Source organism: Salvelinus namaycush, chromosome 23 (assembly GCF_016432855.1).
Source record: "Salvelinus namaycush isolate Seneca chromosome 23, SaNama_1.0, whole genome shotgun sequence".
NCBI lineage: Eukaryota > Metazoa > Chordata > Actinopteri > Salmoniformes > Salmonidae > Salvelinus > Salvelinus namaycush.
This window is the reverse complement of record NC_052329.1, coordinates 19,343,658-19,360,462: the sequence shown is the minus strand read 5'-3', so window position 1 is coordinate 19,360,462 and position 16,805 is coordinate 19,343,658.

Genomic DNA, 16,805 nt, shown 5'->3' with positions numbered 1-16,805 from the left:
TGTAAACTCCCGTAATAGCCTACCTCTTATGTTGCCTTGTGGATTTATTTGAGAGAGTCATGGAGATTGAAGCCAGGCAAACACCCCACATATTCATCTTTGTGGATGAGGCTAGTTTCAACTTGGCCAAAACACGGCGGCGAGGAAGGAATGTGATTGGGAAAAGAGCCACAGTGGATGTCCCGGGCCAGAAGGGTGCCAACATCACAATGTGTGCAGCAATATCCTCTGATGAATTGCTGTTACACAAACCGCTAATTGGGCCATACAACACCGAGCGTCTCATTTCATTCCTGGGTGACCTCTATGGAAGGGTTGTGCCGGGTGAGGAAAGGGTTGTGCCCGGTGAGGAAAGGGTTGTGCCAGGTGAGGAAAGGGTTGCATTGAGTCGAAAACGGCCAACATTTGCAATTGTATGGGACAATGTGGCATTTCACCACTCCCGTGCAGTCACAGAGTGGTTTGCAGCCCATCGCAGGATGGTGTCACTTTTAATCCCACCTTACTCTCCATTCCTCAACCCCATAGAGGAATTATTTTCCTCATTGAGGTGGAAGATTTATGACCACCATCCACATGATCAAATGTCCCTCCTGGACGCAATGAATGCTGGATGCCTGGACAAATCTGCAGAAGATTGCCAGGGATGGAAAGGCATGCCAAGATATATATATATATATATATATATATATATATTTTTTTTAACCTTTATTTAACTAGGCAAGTCAGTTAAGAACAAATTCTTATTTTCAATGACGGCCTAGGAACAGTGGGTTAACTGCCTATTCAGGGGCAGAACGACAGATTTGTACCTTGTCAGCTCGGGGATTTGAACTTTCAACCTTTCGGTTACTAGTCCAATGCTCTAACCACTAGGCTACCCATGCCAAAATATTCTTTCCTAGGTTTATTGCCCAAGATGACATAAGATGTGATGTGGATGAGAACCTGTGGCCAAATGCAGAAGATAGGGTTGACTAGCATCGCTACTGTATCTGTATTGGTTGATGGTGTATATACAAATTCTTGTATTTTGGAATCTCTCAATGCCAAAAAATGACATAAAACATATTGAAGCATATTACATCATGTCTGATTCATTCCAGTAACATATACTGCACTGAATTCTAAACAGTAGAGAGGTGTCATTCTTGTTTTGTAAAGACATTTTACAAAAGAAAACATTGTGTAATGCTACCTGTTGTTAGTGTTTTTAGGTCATTATTTTATGAGTGACAAAGTGTGCTTGTTGGGTGACAAACTTTGCTAGTGTTATGGAATAATTTGTTGATTTGAGACATGTATGAAGTGTTTTGGTAGCTTTGGATGTGAAATTAACTGCTGTGCCAAGCTGAAAGTTGATTAGGAGAACCGTGTGAAGAGTTTTGAAAAAGTGACCTAAGTATTGAGAACTGGGTCATAGCGCTTGTAAAAAACTAACAAAAAGAGTAAGAAGAGGATGAAACTTACGTTGTACCAGCTCTGGCTCTTCTGTAGACAGCGAGGAGCGACGTAGAGTGGAGAGAACAAAGACAAGTGTAAGTCAATGAGACAAGAACACAACAACACTTGGCCACAGGGCTCAATGTCATAAACACATAGAGGCCAGGGGATGATAAAAACAGACAGTGGGTATTTATAGAAGGTGTAAATGTCAACCTCTGGGTGGGCACCTCTTACCATAAACACAGGCCTCCGCTGATATCCAACAGACTTATATCCCTTTGAGCTTGTCACATATTTTAGCTGGCCTTTTCATTGATTTCTGGGCTTCACAAATGTAAATTTACATGGCTATTTGCTAAGCAGATGGTGGATTGGGGTTGGGTGTGGTACAATATGTTCATCTTTGTTTCTAAGTGTTTATTTATTAATGATTTAGAGTTGCTTCTAAATGCTTGTGTACTGCTGTGTGCTGTATATTTTCTAACAGCAGAGGGCAGTATACACACTGTTATTGGAAGCACCATAACAAGAGTGTTTATTCCAACCATAACTCACCTGCTTCTGTTTTATGGGGCTATAAAGAGAGTGTAATATGTCTCAGCATTGTGATCAGAGAGGGATGCATGCTAGGGACCATCCAGTGGGTGGAGAAAGGTCAGGATAATCAACCATGATTTTAGTGGTTAAAACATATGTGACAGCTTCCTCTTGATGCCTTTAAAACATAAATAATAATACACTTAACCAGGCAATAACAAAAAATGTGGTTTGTAATTTCAGCGAAAACATACAAGAGGCATACTGGTGCGAGACTACTATTGTAAATCAATCCTTTGGAGATGTGAATGTAGATAATGTTTAAATATTTCAGCTATCAGATAAGCTTGTTGCATTTCCTGTCTGAGAGTTGTGAGGCCCCAGTCATGTCCCTGGACTCTGGGCTCTGACGTGGACAGGGATAATCTCCTCTGAAGGTGACAGAGGCATGAGAGAGAAGATTTAAGCTTTAAGGTATCTGCAAAGTGTGTGAGTGAGTGTGTGTGCATTCCATTGTGCAAGTGTTTGGAGTTTGTGTAATTGCATGTTTGTAAGTGCATCTTTATAGTCTACACGTGTGTAACTTGCATGAGTGTCTAAATCAAATGTTTGCCTCCCCCACGAAGCACATTTGTGTCTGGGTAAGTGTGTCAGCAGCACTAAGAAGCAGGTTAACACCCACTGATTAAGTGGACCGCGTAACAGAGAGAGCTTGTGTACGTAGTAGTGTCTTGGCCTGGATTCCCCTGAGGATCAGAAAGGCCTGGAACGACTAACTACTTTACACATCCCAACCAACCATCCGGACCAAACCAGAACTGACCAGCGCTAGCTGTAACCCAGACAAACCTATCAGGTATAACCCCCATATCTTCAAACAACACTAGAACAACAATCTAGTTGAAAAAGAAAGAAAAACCTGAACTAAACATTCCTGTGGCCAAGCAGACCCCCACAGAACTGACTCAGTTATTCAGATTTAAAAAGATGAATGTCCTCAGGTGATGAACCATGGTTATTATTATTATTTATTCATTATTATTATTTATTCATTATTATTATTATTTGTTAAACTTTTAGAGCGCTTTTCATTACAATCTCAAAGTGCTTTAAGCAACAACAATATTATATACTATTTGAAATGTTTACATTTGAGTCACTTAGCAGACGCTCTTATCCAGAGAGATTTACAGTAGTGAGTGCATACATTTTCATACTTTTTTGTACTGGTCCCCCATGGGAATCAAGCCCATAACCAACTGCTAAATTCCACAATCCCACAACTACTAAAACCCACAACAATGCTCTACCAACTGAGATGTTATATCAACATTTTGATTTATAACATTGTACAAAAGGAGTGACTTCTATTTCCTCAGAAACAATCATGACTTGACTTCAGTACGTCTTAATGGTGAGACTCTTGGCAAGGCCAGAGCACAGCAGTGTTTGTAATGGTGGTCCAACTAACAGGTCTTCAACAGAGAGAACACTTTAAGGAGGGAGGAGAGAGAGGAGAGGAAGAAGTTCTGGTCTTAGAGAGGAGGCAGAGATAGCTAGGGGCGATGACTGACATCACACATTTACAGAGGAGGGGAAGAGGAGGTCACTGGTCAAATCGGACTAGGGGGTTAAAGGGCAAATGAAAGCAAAAGGAAATGCTTACTTTAATCAGGTTTAGTCTGTCATACTGAAAGGAAATTAATGAGAAAATTAAGAGTTAACCAACATGAAGGAAAGAGCTGAACAACAAGAGAGGGGAAAAGGCTTTGGTTTTTATTTGCAAGTGTACTAACAAGTACTAGGCCACCGCACTAAACGATCCAAGACACACTATTGTACTATCTAACTCTAATTTCATGATGTGTCCATGTCTCAGTGTTTTGGTCTGAGATGGGTCTTCATGCTGAGTCTCTATGTACTCTCGCTTTAGTGCTGCTCACTGTTTACGGTTCCATACACAGCCTCATTGATTGGTGACAGTGGGAGACTGAACAAAGTCGTCAGCGGTCAGTCAGTTAGTTAGTGTGGGACCACCGGCCCAGGTCCTCTACAGAGAGGAGCCCCTCTCTCTCCCCGCCTGCCTGTGTGTTATCTGGATTGCATTAGATTAGGGTGACAGAGCTCACGTTGCCTGGGCGACTGCACAAAGTGCCAGGGTCATGTGACTCCTGCTGACCACAGGCCAGGGGCTCATGTGGGGCCAGAGAGGGCTGGCACTCGGCCACACCACAGGCCTGAGGGGTGATGTCATCGACTGGGTGTGCTGTGAAATGAGCCGGACACCGCCTGAACACCAACTCAACTGACTGAATGTAACTTGGCTCCCATTAACATCATCCTGTCTGCCTGTCTCATAGTCCGTGACAAAGCTGAATGCAGCCGATTGGAGAGAATGTGCTGACGTGCCTCAAGGGGTCCATACATGAAAATGCTCTAACTAACCCATGACACACGGGCTCTGCTGCTGTCTTGCCTGAGGAGACTGGGCTTGTGGTGCGAGGCAGAGAAAAGGAGCTTCTGATGTAGAAAGCTCTAGTCTCAGGATTGATCAGAAATTAATGTCACACAGGAGTGGTGGAAAGGGATGCAGAAGGAATTTTACAGTGCCCCCCCCCCCCCCCCCCCCTCTGAAACGTGTCTGAAAGCCAGCAGTCCGGCAGGGAGGAAGATGAGAGGAAGGGCAGCAGGGAGGTAGAGGGGGGTAGAGGAAAAGGTCATAGCAACATGGATGCCATCTGGAGTGTGTTCAGATGGAAGATGTGGGTGGAGGGGGGACGCACACGACAGCTCACAAGACACGGAGGTGAGGTGGGGGTGTAAAGAACAGAAAAGAGTAATGCTTACTTTGGAAAGTCGCTTGTGAGACTAGCATGCATCAGGAGAAGAACAAAGAAATCAGAAACCAAAAAACTGCAAGATACAACAGCTGAAAGAACCAAAAAAAAGAGTTGAAAACAGTCAGTTTCAGATCACAGACATTTCATATGGCGGCAGTGAAAGTTAGAGAAAGCAAGCACTCTTTGTCAAGAAGAAAAAAGGATGAGAGAAGAGGAGAACACAATGACAACAAAAGCAACAGGTGTCTGACACCACAAGGACTGGGGAGCACTGTGAGCAGTGAGTGAAGGGGAAAACAGATGAGAAGTGAGAGAGCCGTGACCGCCAACTACCACGCTCCTTATCACTTCACAACAACAAGATATTCAGAGGAAATTACTAAATATATCACCCAATATTATCATGTTCATGTCTTGCTTGAGATGTAAGCCTAGTTACCCACAGTCAAAGCTCCTGTCCTTCCCTCTGCTACCTTACTCTTCAGTTCAGATGCTGATGAACGAGAAGCGAGACTACAGCCTCTTGACCTGCCTACTACCCTGTGTCAGAACGAGCCCTGCAGAGTTGAGATAGCTACAGTTAATGACTGAGTGCTGCGATGGAGAGGGCTGACTGAGCGCCCTGCCTGTGATTATTACAATGCCGCTCTGACAGGACCAGGGGATGGAGGGAGGGAGGGAGGGAGGGAGGGAGGGAGGGAGGTGATAGGGGAAGAATAGGGTGGATGTGTGGTATAAGCGTCTTTGCTGATGATAATTGGTCCTTATCTAGAATTGATGTGCTGAGGGTCTCGTTACCCGTCTCGTGATTGGCCATTTGTACCAGAGTACCAGAGTGACAGTTGGATCTGACCTATAGTTTGATGATGGGAGTTGGACATTACCTTATCAGAGACAAAGCACTGTGTATCAGGAGTTCATTGTACATCTGTAAATTGGAGCTACTTGAGGATGGCATGTTTGATTTAGTATGGTGTGCCGATGTCGAGGTATGATGGGGTAAAATCAATTTGAAATGGCAAATAAAAGCTGATAAAACCATGTCATTTCACAAGATATGACGATATCTCACTCCTTCTTGTTGGCTATTTCTTATAGAACATGTTTTATGGAATGCAAGAAGACAAAAAGACTTTACTGGCAACATTTGGAGGTTATCAAGACATTATGTCACGGGTAAAAATGAATCCCCCTGTATCACCTCCTCAGATAAATTGTTGATTTCAGATTGTCCTGGAAGAGGTGATCAGGGATGATAGAAATATCTTTCTGAACTGAAGTGATAAGCCAGACTGACATGATTTATTTGTGAGTTATGAATGCACTGTGTGTTGATCCTGACCTGTACTGTAGTGCGATTGTTGGAAAGAGGACTTTGATCCTGCACTGTGCTGTACTGTGATTGGTGGAATAGGACTATGATCCTGTACTGTTCTGTAGTGTGATTGGTGGAATAGGACTATGATCCTGTATTGTGCTGTAGTGTGATTGGCGGAGGAGGTCTATGATCATGTACTGTACTGTACTGTGATTGGTGGAGGTGGACTATGATCCTGTACTGTAGAGTGATTGGTGGAGGAGGACTATGATCCTGTACTGTGCTGTAGTGTGATAGGTGGAGGAGGACAATGATTATGTACTGTGCTGTACTATGATTGGTGGAAAGAGGAGAGCCCTGAGACAGAGATGGTCCCCCTGCGCAATGAGGCTCACCTTGGAGTTCTTGCCTCCGCTGCGGGCGGACTGCAGAGAGTAGGTTCGCTGTACCACTTGCTCGGGGGTGGAGGGGGACTTGTCAGAGTGGTCAGAGTGGCCCTTCTCCACCATGTTCTCACCAGGCTCCAGGCTCTGGGGCGTGGGCGAGCGCGAGCGTTTAGGATGCAAGACGGGCGAGCAAGCGGGCGTGCTCCTGTTGGAGTTACTGGCAGTGCTGGGGGTGAGAAAGAGAGAGGGAGAGAGATTATTAATTCTACTTCTTAATTACAGCTGTGCTTTGGCAAAGTGGGTGGGGTTATATCTTGCCTGGTTGGCCCTGTCCGGGGGTATCGTCAGATGGGGCCACAGTGTCCCCCGACCCACCCCTGTCTCAGTCTCCAGTATCTATGCTGCAATAGTCTATGTGCCGGGTGGCTAGGGTCAGTCTGTTATATCTGGTGTAATTTTCCTGTCTTATCTGGTGTCCTGTGTGAATTTAAGTATGCTAGTCGTGCTGCTTCTCCAGATTCAACTGTTCTGCCTGCGGCTAGGGAACCCTGACCTGTTCACCGGTCGTGCTATCTTGTCCTGAACCAGCTGTCTCTCTCTCTCTCTACCGCACCTGCTGTCTCAACCTCTGAATGCTCAGCTATGAAAAGCCAACTGACATTTACTCCTGAGGTACTGACCTGTTGCTTTCTCTACAACCACTGTGATTATTATTTGACCCTGCTAGTCAGCTATGAACGTTTGAACATCTTGAAGAACAATCTGGCCTTAAATGGCCATGTACTCTTATAATCTCCACCCGGCACAGCCAAGAGAGGACTGACCACCCCTCAGAGCCTGGTTCCTCTCTAGGTTACTTCCTAGGTTCCTGCCTTTCAAGGGAGTTTTTCCTAGCCACCGTGCTTTTACATCTGCATTGCTTGCTCTATGAGGTTTTATGCTGGGTTTCTGTATAGCACTTTGTGACATCTGCTGATGTAAAAAGGGCTTTATAAATACATTTGATTAATTGATTGATCATGAAACTACATATTCTGCACTGTTTGTGAATGTAGGGCCGGAGCAAAACCCATGACAAAAAAATAACAGACATTACATTAATAACATTGAGGAACTAATTGTAGAACTCTTCAGTTCATTTAAATATCTTATTTAAATGTAAGCCATGTAAATTATGCGAATGTGTTACCGTCCCACAGGCAATGCTAGGCCTACTAGAGTAACATGCAAAGACTGAGGCCCATGCTTCCATTCATCCCCAGAGTGAGTAATCACGTTACATCACGGCAAATAGTCTTGAAAGCCACCCACTAACACAGTTAATAACAACAGCAGCTAGCCCACATAACCCAGAGACCAATAACAACAACAGCAGCAGCTAGCACCAGAGAAAATAGCATGGTCAAAAACAGATCACATACTCTACGTCAGTCATGATTACTGAAAACCATGCATCAGATAATGGATATCATATCCTACTGCTGCTTATTGAGATGTATGAACAACAAACTGCATCTTTAAAGAGCCAGGAGAAACCTTCCCCCGGGGTGTACGTGTAAATACACACTGAAAAAGGATAATGCAAAAATATATAATTATATTTAATCCTCCTGACATTGACATTTAGCTTTTCTGCAATCCCATTTTCATGCTTTTCTAACTAATCTGGACAGATGAGAACAAGGCCATGAGCAGAGCCTAAGAGTAACAGGGACAGTTAAGCAGCATGGTTATTATAATGTTGATATTCAGTTGAGTTATGGTGCAATAGTCAATTTGAACACAAGCTGAAAATATTATAATGCACTGCTTTTGGTCAACGGTAGTGCACTACATAAGGAACTGGGTGCCATTTCAGATGCATCCACAGAATCGCAGGGAGGCTCTGTCTGCAGCCAGGATGGGCACTACTCACAATGAAGACGGAGGTATCAAAAGGCCTAGCTGTCAGTGATCTGTGTGGCTGGGCGCCGGACAGCCCCGGTTACTTGACGTGGCGTTATGCAGGCCCATTAAGTCATGGCCAGCCAATGGTGTATGTACCTCAAAGAAAAGAAGTGAAGCAATTATACCATTCTATACCAAGAAGCCCTGCATGCAGCTTAGACTAAATCATAGTGAATAGTACTGGTGGCCACTGTCTGCCTGTCTGCATGGATACATACCAGGTGCACTGTGCTCTGCAGTACCCAGAGCTGATCTCTCATCTAACTAATGGGATGGATGGATCATCAGCTCTGATAGAGTACATTGTGGTTACAAACAAATTATGCGGTGTTATGTGATAAGCAAAAGTGTGTTTTTGTTTGTGTAGAGTACATACTGTATGTACTGCAGGTTTTTGGAGAACTGACTGTATGCACACGTACCTATTACATAATAGTTCAACATACAAGCATAGACAATGATGATTCAGCATATGTTTGAGCATTTGTGAGTACAGGCCTATGTACCTGTATACAATGTGTATGTTCTGGTATATGTCAATATATGCATGTAAAACTGCACAAGATGTATATGAGTGTATATGAAATGTCTCACAAGCTGCCCTCATAATATGTAGTGTTGTGGTATCAGTGAATAATGCAGTGAGCTGGTACAAAGCAGAGGACACTGCTATTTCTCCTGCATGTTAATCAGTGTCTGAACCCAGAGTCTGTCTGAGATACACACACATTATGCAGGCACACACCACACACACACACACACTGCAGCAGCACACACATAAACAGAAGTATGCACGTACGCACTCACAGGACGCAGATGTACCTGGACGGACATTGACGCAGACACTGACACACATGCACACAAGCACACACAGAACAGTTCTCATATGCCAGTGGGCTGTGTGAGCTGCATCATTTTTCATGTCACATCCTGGGTCAGTTACTAATGGTCTCACTCACTTGGCTTTCATCAGATCCACAGAACCAGACAGAGTTAAGATCTGAGCTGAGCACACAGGACACACCGTACTAGAACTACCCAGTCAGATATCTGCCGGTCATCATCATCACCTTTGCCTATGGGTTTATAACCCCATTATGGCCAGTCCACTCCATAAGTGTAATGGCTCTGACTGACCACAGGGTCATAATGATCACAGGCCCTGACACCTGCTGTCAGCTCTGTTCTCTGTCTTCTGATTGGATAGAAGCCTATGTACCCGTCTTTGAAAATATTCATTATGAACCTAAGCCGACTAATATTGCACACCTAGAGAGCCTAAACGCATTGAAGGTGTTTTAGATGATTCTTTTTTGAACAGTGCAGCCAGTTATCATGAGCGTTCAGAGTTGGATCACACGTCAATCAACATGATAAAGGCAGGCCATAACAGCCCATAAATCCTCAGCATATAAATGGAGGTTTGATCAGCTCATTCCCAGTAGTGTGTGTCTTTGCTCATTAGACAAGACCAGGTACACATGCTGCTAACATGTATGGTCAGACAAGAGAGTCATAGCCTTAGCCAAATCAAATCAAATGTTATTTGTCACATGCTTTGTAAACAACAGGTGTAGACTAACAGTGAAACGTATAATTACGAGCCCTTCCCAACGATGCAGAAAATAAAAAATACACATACTACAATAGGTTACTTTATGAACCAAACGTAACGTGTGTGACAGGCCATTACACATTACTGTCAAGTTAATTGTCTCTCGTTTGTTCAGCACGAGACGAGAGGACAGTTGCATGGGCGGTAAAAATGGCATCCTACTGTAGAACAATAGAGACAGCTGTTTCTGGATGTTGGTCTATACCTGAAGCTGACCCAGAACAATAACACAAAACATTCAAGTAGATGCACCATTTGTATACAATGCCAAACATTTATGACACACTTTCCAATACAACAACACGACATACTGGGTGAAGGAGTGTAATGGGTTGAAATGAATGAGCATAGAATCCCTTTACTACCATGGAAACCCTTTGCTCCATACACCACACCCTCCACTCCATGAAATGCCTTGTGTGGACATGTGGTGGATGTGGTTATAGTGACTCGTAAGAGAAAAATATGTGGTTCTTATGACTAGTGAGAGACAATGCATGGTGAATTGTGGATAAAACTGCTAAAAGCCTTTACGGCTCCTCACTCACACAATGAAGCACAACAAAGCACCTTCTATATGAATATTGCTATAGCAACTGGGACTAGAGAGAATGTCTTTAAATATTCATAATATGCTTCTATATATAATCTACTGGGCAGAGACAGGCCTTCTGTTGAGCTTGGCCTTTTAACTGGAAATAAGGGATTTGGAGAGGGAGGGAGAAAAAACACTATCATAGCTGACTTTGATTGAGGACTGGGTAGAACTGGGTAACCTGCACCTTTTCCCCTGCTACATTAGTATAATACTCAACGTGCCATCTAATGACATCATTTGCATACTGTTTTGAAGCCTGGCCTCAGAACCATACAAAACATGCAACACCTTATTTCTGAACACCTCCAAGAAGTATAATATCTACTAATGTTCTAGTTACTTAGACAGAAACAAAAGTTGGGAGGTTGGTCGGGGAGAATGGATGAGCGTATACTGCAACTGTCTAGTAATCCAAAGGTTCAAGTCGCGTCAGCGACAATTGTAAAGTTTTAACTTTTCCTTCCAGTAACCCTAATTCTAAACTTAACCCAAGTCACCTAACCTGCTACATAAATTATTCTAACTTTTGTCATTAGTTCTCCTTAACACCGAAATAAATTCTCACCATAATTCTCCTCTGTTGTTATGAAGCAACAACTAACCTGGTCTCAGAGAAAGACATATAATACTATGCGTTCTCCGCAATGTATGATACGTTCATTCAAGCAACTCGCATGCTATTGTACAAACGGGTAAGACATATGATACCATTCGTACTCTCATTCCTAAGGTATTGTACAACCGCTATTCCATTCATAATGTAACCTAATGTAAAGTAATACATCATACTAAATACCGGGTACAGATTTACGTACCAAATCCTACAAATTGCCCTGAGACTAGATTGTGTGTGGAGATACAGTAGGTCCCTAAGGCAGGGAAGCAGCTGGGCTCATCTGCATTACAGCACCAGAAACAATCACAGTCCTGATTGTATTGTATGTAAGATAAGGATGATAAGAACATGGACTGCACATACTGCAGCAGAACGACAAAACAATGCACTTGGACTGCACATGGAACACAGATAGACCAAATATGGACCACACAAGCAAATGATGGTCAAAGAAAGAACACTGAGCAATAAGATGCAGGTTGAAAAGCATTATAATGAGATTGGTACTCTACACATGCCCAGTGAGAAAAGCAAATCCGTCTGCTGGTGAAACTTTGTTGCTGTCTTTTTGTAATGTGCTCTAAATCTCTGGGCTCAGGCTATCCAAACGGGGAGGGCAACGCTTCGCTTCACAATGCCCAGAGTTCCGGGCTGTTCCGAGGGGCCTTGTTCTCACTGCCGCTTTTGCTGACCCTGGAAAATACCCATCTGGCAATGGACCTTGTGCTTCACTGTGCTCCAAAGGGCAGGGGTGGACCGAGCTCAACGGCAACACACACACACGCACACGCACACGCACACACACACACAGACACACACACACACACACACACACACACACACACACACACACACACACACACACACACACACACACACACACACACACACACACAGTGCAATTGGCCTCTCAAATGTCATACAAACAATTCACAGAGGTAAAATCCATATAATCCCACACACTCAAATCATGCATGAACATAGCTTCAAACAGCACAAACATCACATAAACACACCCACAAACATCACATAAGCACACCCACACAATAAACACATTACCCCACTCCCAACACATCACCACCTACCCACCCACCCACCCACCCACCCACCCACCCACCCACCCACCCACCCACCCACCCACACACACACACACACACACACACACACACACACACACACACACACACACACACACACACACACACACACACACACACGTTAAATCCCCTGGGGCCACAGAACTACAAGCCCACCATATCAAGGCCGATTGACTGTCCCAACTCCTCACCAGTCAAGCATAGGCACAACAGCATCCTTTACATTGTTCACAAACATCCAGCCTCCGTTGGTTGCTGTGACGCACTCAAAAACCTCCATATCCTCATATAGAGAAAGGAGCAGCAAGGAGCTGTTCATCCAGCGGCTCATCTGAGCTCTCCTTCTACTCCTCTCTCCCGGGAGAGAACAGAAAAAGAATAGAGAGAAGAAAAGAGAGAGAGCCCTGGGAGATTTCCTTTAGCAGGCTTAGGGCTCTGATCTCCTCCAGCCAGCGTGATCTCTTAATAACGAGCTAAATTACGTCCCCGTGACAACACTTGCCAAACGGGACAAGAGGATCGCTGGGCTGTTGACTGACACTCCCCTTTCACCCCCACCCCCATCTGCATCTTCAGCACTGGAATGCAGCAGAAGTGTGTCTGTCTTTCTGCATGCAGACAGGCAGGCTGCTCTCTCCCTCCCTACTAACCTGGTAGCCATGTAGACCAAGCTCCGATGCGATCAGCCCCTTTTCAAGCCAAGGCTTCATTCAACCAGCGGGAGCCGCAGACGGGGGAAAGGAGGAGGGACAGGAGGATGAGGGGAAGGGGGGAGGATGGGTTCCGGAGCATGCCAGGAGGATGAGAGGAAGCGCAGAGCGTTCCCTTTGGAGAGTGTACTGAGGCTAGTGCACAGCCTATTTCTATCTCTCTGTTTCTATCTATCTGAGTCTGCCCCCTCCCTCCCTCCCAGACTCCCCTCTCTCCTGTTCCCCTTGCGTTTTTCAGCTCTTCCGTTCACCTGACTGGTGAGTCCGCTATGTCTGTATCCAAGTAAGGGTGTTCTCAATTCTCGCAATCGCTAGTTTGATCCAATATTCACAGGCACACACAGAGTAAAAGTGTGAGGGAGAGACGGTGGCAGGGAGAGTCTGAGGGAGGGAGAGGGAGAGAGGGACAGAGAGTCTGAGGGAGGGAGAGGGAGAGAGGGACAGAGAGTCTGAGGGAGGGAGAGGGAGAGAGGGACAGAGCGTCTGAGGGAGGGAGAGGGAGAGAGGGACAGAGAGTCTGAGGGAGGGAGAGGGAGAGGGAGAGGGACAGAGAGTCTGAGGAAGGGAGAGGGAGAGAGGGACAGAGAGTCTGAGGGAGGGAGAGGGAGAGAGGGACAGAGAGTCTGAGGGAGGGAGAGGGAGAGAGGGACAGAGAGTCTGAGGGAGGGAGAGGGAGAGAGGGACAGAGAGTCTGAGGGAGGGAGAGAGGGACAGAGAGTCTGAGGGAGGGAGAGGGAGAGAGGGACAGAGAGTCTGAGGGAGGGAGAGGGAGAGAGGGACAGAGAGTCTGAGGGAGGGAGAGAGGGACAGAGAGTCTGAGGGAGGGAGAGGGAGAGAGGGACAGAGAGTCTGAGGGAGGGAGAGGGAGAGAGGGACAGAGAGTCTGAGGGAGGGAGAGAGGGACAGAGAGTCTGAGGGAGGGAGAGGGAGAGAGGGACAGAGAGTCTGAGGGAGGGAGAGGGAGAGAGAGTCTGAGGGAGGGAGAGAGGGACAGAGAGTCTGAGGGAGGGAGAGGGAGAGAGGGACAGAGAGTCTGAGGGAGGGAGAGGGAGAGAGGGACAGAGAGTCTGAGGGAGGGAGAGAGGGACAGAGAGTCTGAGGGAGGGAGAGGGAGAGAGGGACAGAGAGTCTGAGGGAGGGAGAGGGAGAGAGGGACAGAGAGTCTGAGGGAGGGAGAGAAGGACAGAGAGTCTGAGGGAGGGAGAGGGAGAGAGGGACAGAGAGTCTGAGGAAGGGAGAGGGAGAGGGAGAGGGAGAGGGAGAGGGAGAGAGGGACAGAGAGTCTGAGGGAGGGAGAGGGAGAGGGAGAGGGACAGAGAGTCTGAGGAAGGGAGAGGGAGAGAGGGACAGAGAGTCTGAGGGAGGGAGAGAGGGACAGAGAGTCTGAGGGAGGGAGAGGGAGAGAGGGACAGAGAGTCTGAGGGAGGGAGAGGGAGAGAGGGACAGAGAGTCTGAGGGAGGGAGAGAGGGACAGAGAGTCTGAGGGAGGGAGAGGGAGAGAGGGACAGAGAGTCTGAGGGAGGGAGAGGGAGAGAGGGACAGAGAGTCTGAGGGAGGGAGAGAGGGACAGAGAGTCTGAGGGAGGGAGAGGGAGAGAGGGACAGAGAGTCTGAGGGAGGGAGAGGGAGAGAGGGACAGAGAGTCTGAGGGAGGGAGAGAGGGACAGAGAGTCTGAGGGAGGGAGAGGGAGAGAGGGACAGAGAGTCTGAGGGAGGGAGAGGGAGAGAGGGACAGAGAGTCTGAGGGAGGGAGAGAGAGAGGGAGAGGGAGAGGGAGAGGGAGAGAGGGACAGAGAGTCTGAGGGAGGGAGAGGGAGAGAGGGACAGAGAGTCTGAGGGAGGGAGAGGGAGAGAGGGACAGAGAGTCTGAGGAAGGGAGAGGGAGAGGGAGAGGGAGAGGGAGAGAGGGACAGAGAGTCTGAGGGAGGGAGAGGGAGAGAGGGACAGAGAGTCTGAGGGAGGGAGAGAGGGACAGAGAGTCTGAGGGAGGGAGAGAAGGACAGAGAGTCTGAGGGAGGGAGAGAAGGACAGAGAGTCTGAGGGAGGGAGAGGGAGAGAGGGACAGAGAGTCTGAGGGAGGGAGAGAGGGACAGAGAGTCTGAGGGAGGGAGAGGGAGAGAGGGACAGAGAGTCTGAGGAAGGGAGAGGGAGAGGGAGAGAGGGACAGAGAGTCTGAGGGAGGGAGAGGGAGAGAGGGACAGAGAGTCTGAGGGAGGGAGAGAGGGACAGAGAGTCTGAGGGAGGGAGAGAAGGACAGAGAGTCTGAGGGAGGGAGAGGGAGAGGGAGAGAGGGACAGAGAGTCTGAGGGAGGGAGAGAAGGACAGATAGTCTGAGGGAGGGAGAGGGAGAGAGGGACAGAGAGTCTGAGGGAGGGAGAGGGAGAGAGGGACAGAGAGTCTGAGGGAGGGAGAGAGGGACAGAGAGTCTGAGGGAGGGAGAGGGAGAGAGGGACAGAGAGTCTGAGGGAGGGAGAGAAGGACAGAGAGTCTGAGGGAGGGAGAGGGAGAGAGGGACAGAGAGTCTGAGGGAGGGAGAGGGAGAGAGGGACAGAGAGTCTGAGGAAGGGAGAGGGAGAGGGAGAGGGAGAGGGAGAGGGAGAGGGAGAGGGAGAGAGGGACAGAGAGTCTGAGGGAGGGAGAGGGAGAGAGGGACAGAGAGTCTGAGGGAGGGAGAGGGAGAGAAGGACAGAGAGTCCGAGGGAGAGAGAGTCTGAGGGAGGGAAAGGCTTTGCATTCTGCCACTGCTTGGTGCTCTGAGCCTGCTGGCCACTCAATTATTCATGCTGTTCATGAAGGGAGGGGCTGACATCACTGGCCTCTCCTGCATTATACAACCAATCCCCAGAAGGCCCATTACACCCCAGAGCACACTGATATAACATTTACAACAAACATACAACACAGTCCATATACCCACACCCACCTACAAACCAAGGTGTAAGAAAAGTAAGAACTAGGCCATTTCTAATTGTGAAATGTTTTTACCTCAATAGACAATACAAGCTTCTCATTCAATTCCCGTAAACATCTATTTACAAGGTGCTTAGTAATTTTCAGATTAACACTTTAATCTCACAACATACAGTGGACTCAATATTTCAGTTGCCATAGTTGCCTCCATCACCACCAATAGTTGGTGTAATAAAAAGAGGAAACAATTGAATACTTAGATAAACAATAGATATTACCCTGGCGTATGGACCATAAATCTAATGGTCCAATGCCGCCTACAGACCTGAAGCCATATGTCAAACTGCACTTCAAAGACGGTTCCATTTATACTTTGTCGTTAGTCATTCTGTTGCAGTGAAAAAAATGCTTGCTATAGTTATTTTCACTGACCTTTGCATTTGAAGTTACCTCTTAAAATACTGTCATCCTCATGACTCGCTAAGAAAATGTTGTTTTAAATTGGCAAAAAGGTAATTTCACTTCAGTAGACTACATAGGCCTACCTAGCTTCACATAGGCTGTGTTTACAAAGGCAGCCCAATTTTTCCACTAGTTGGTATTTTGACCAATCACATTAGATCTTTTCACAGCAGATCTTTTTCAGAGGTGATTTGATTAGTGTAAAAAAAGATCAGAATTGAGGTGCCTGTGTAAACATGGCCATAATGAACTTGAGTGGTTCCTCAAGATAGAGAGCATGTAAAAATACCACAGGCGAAGTTGTGATTTATATATTTTTTTCTC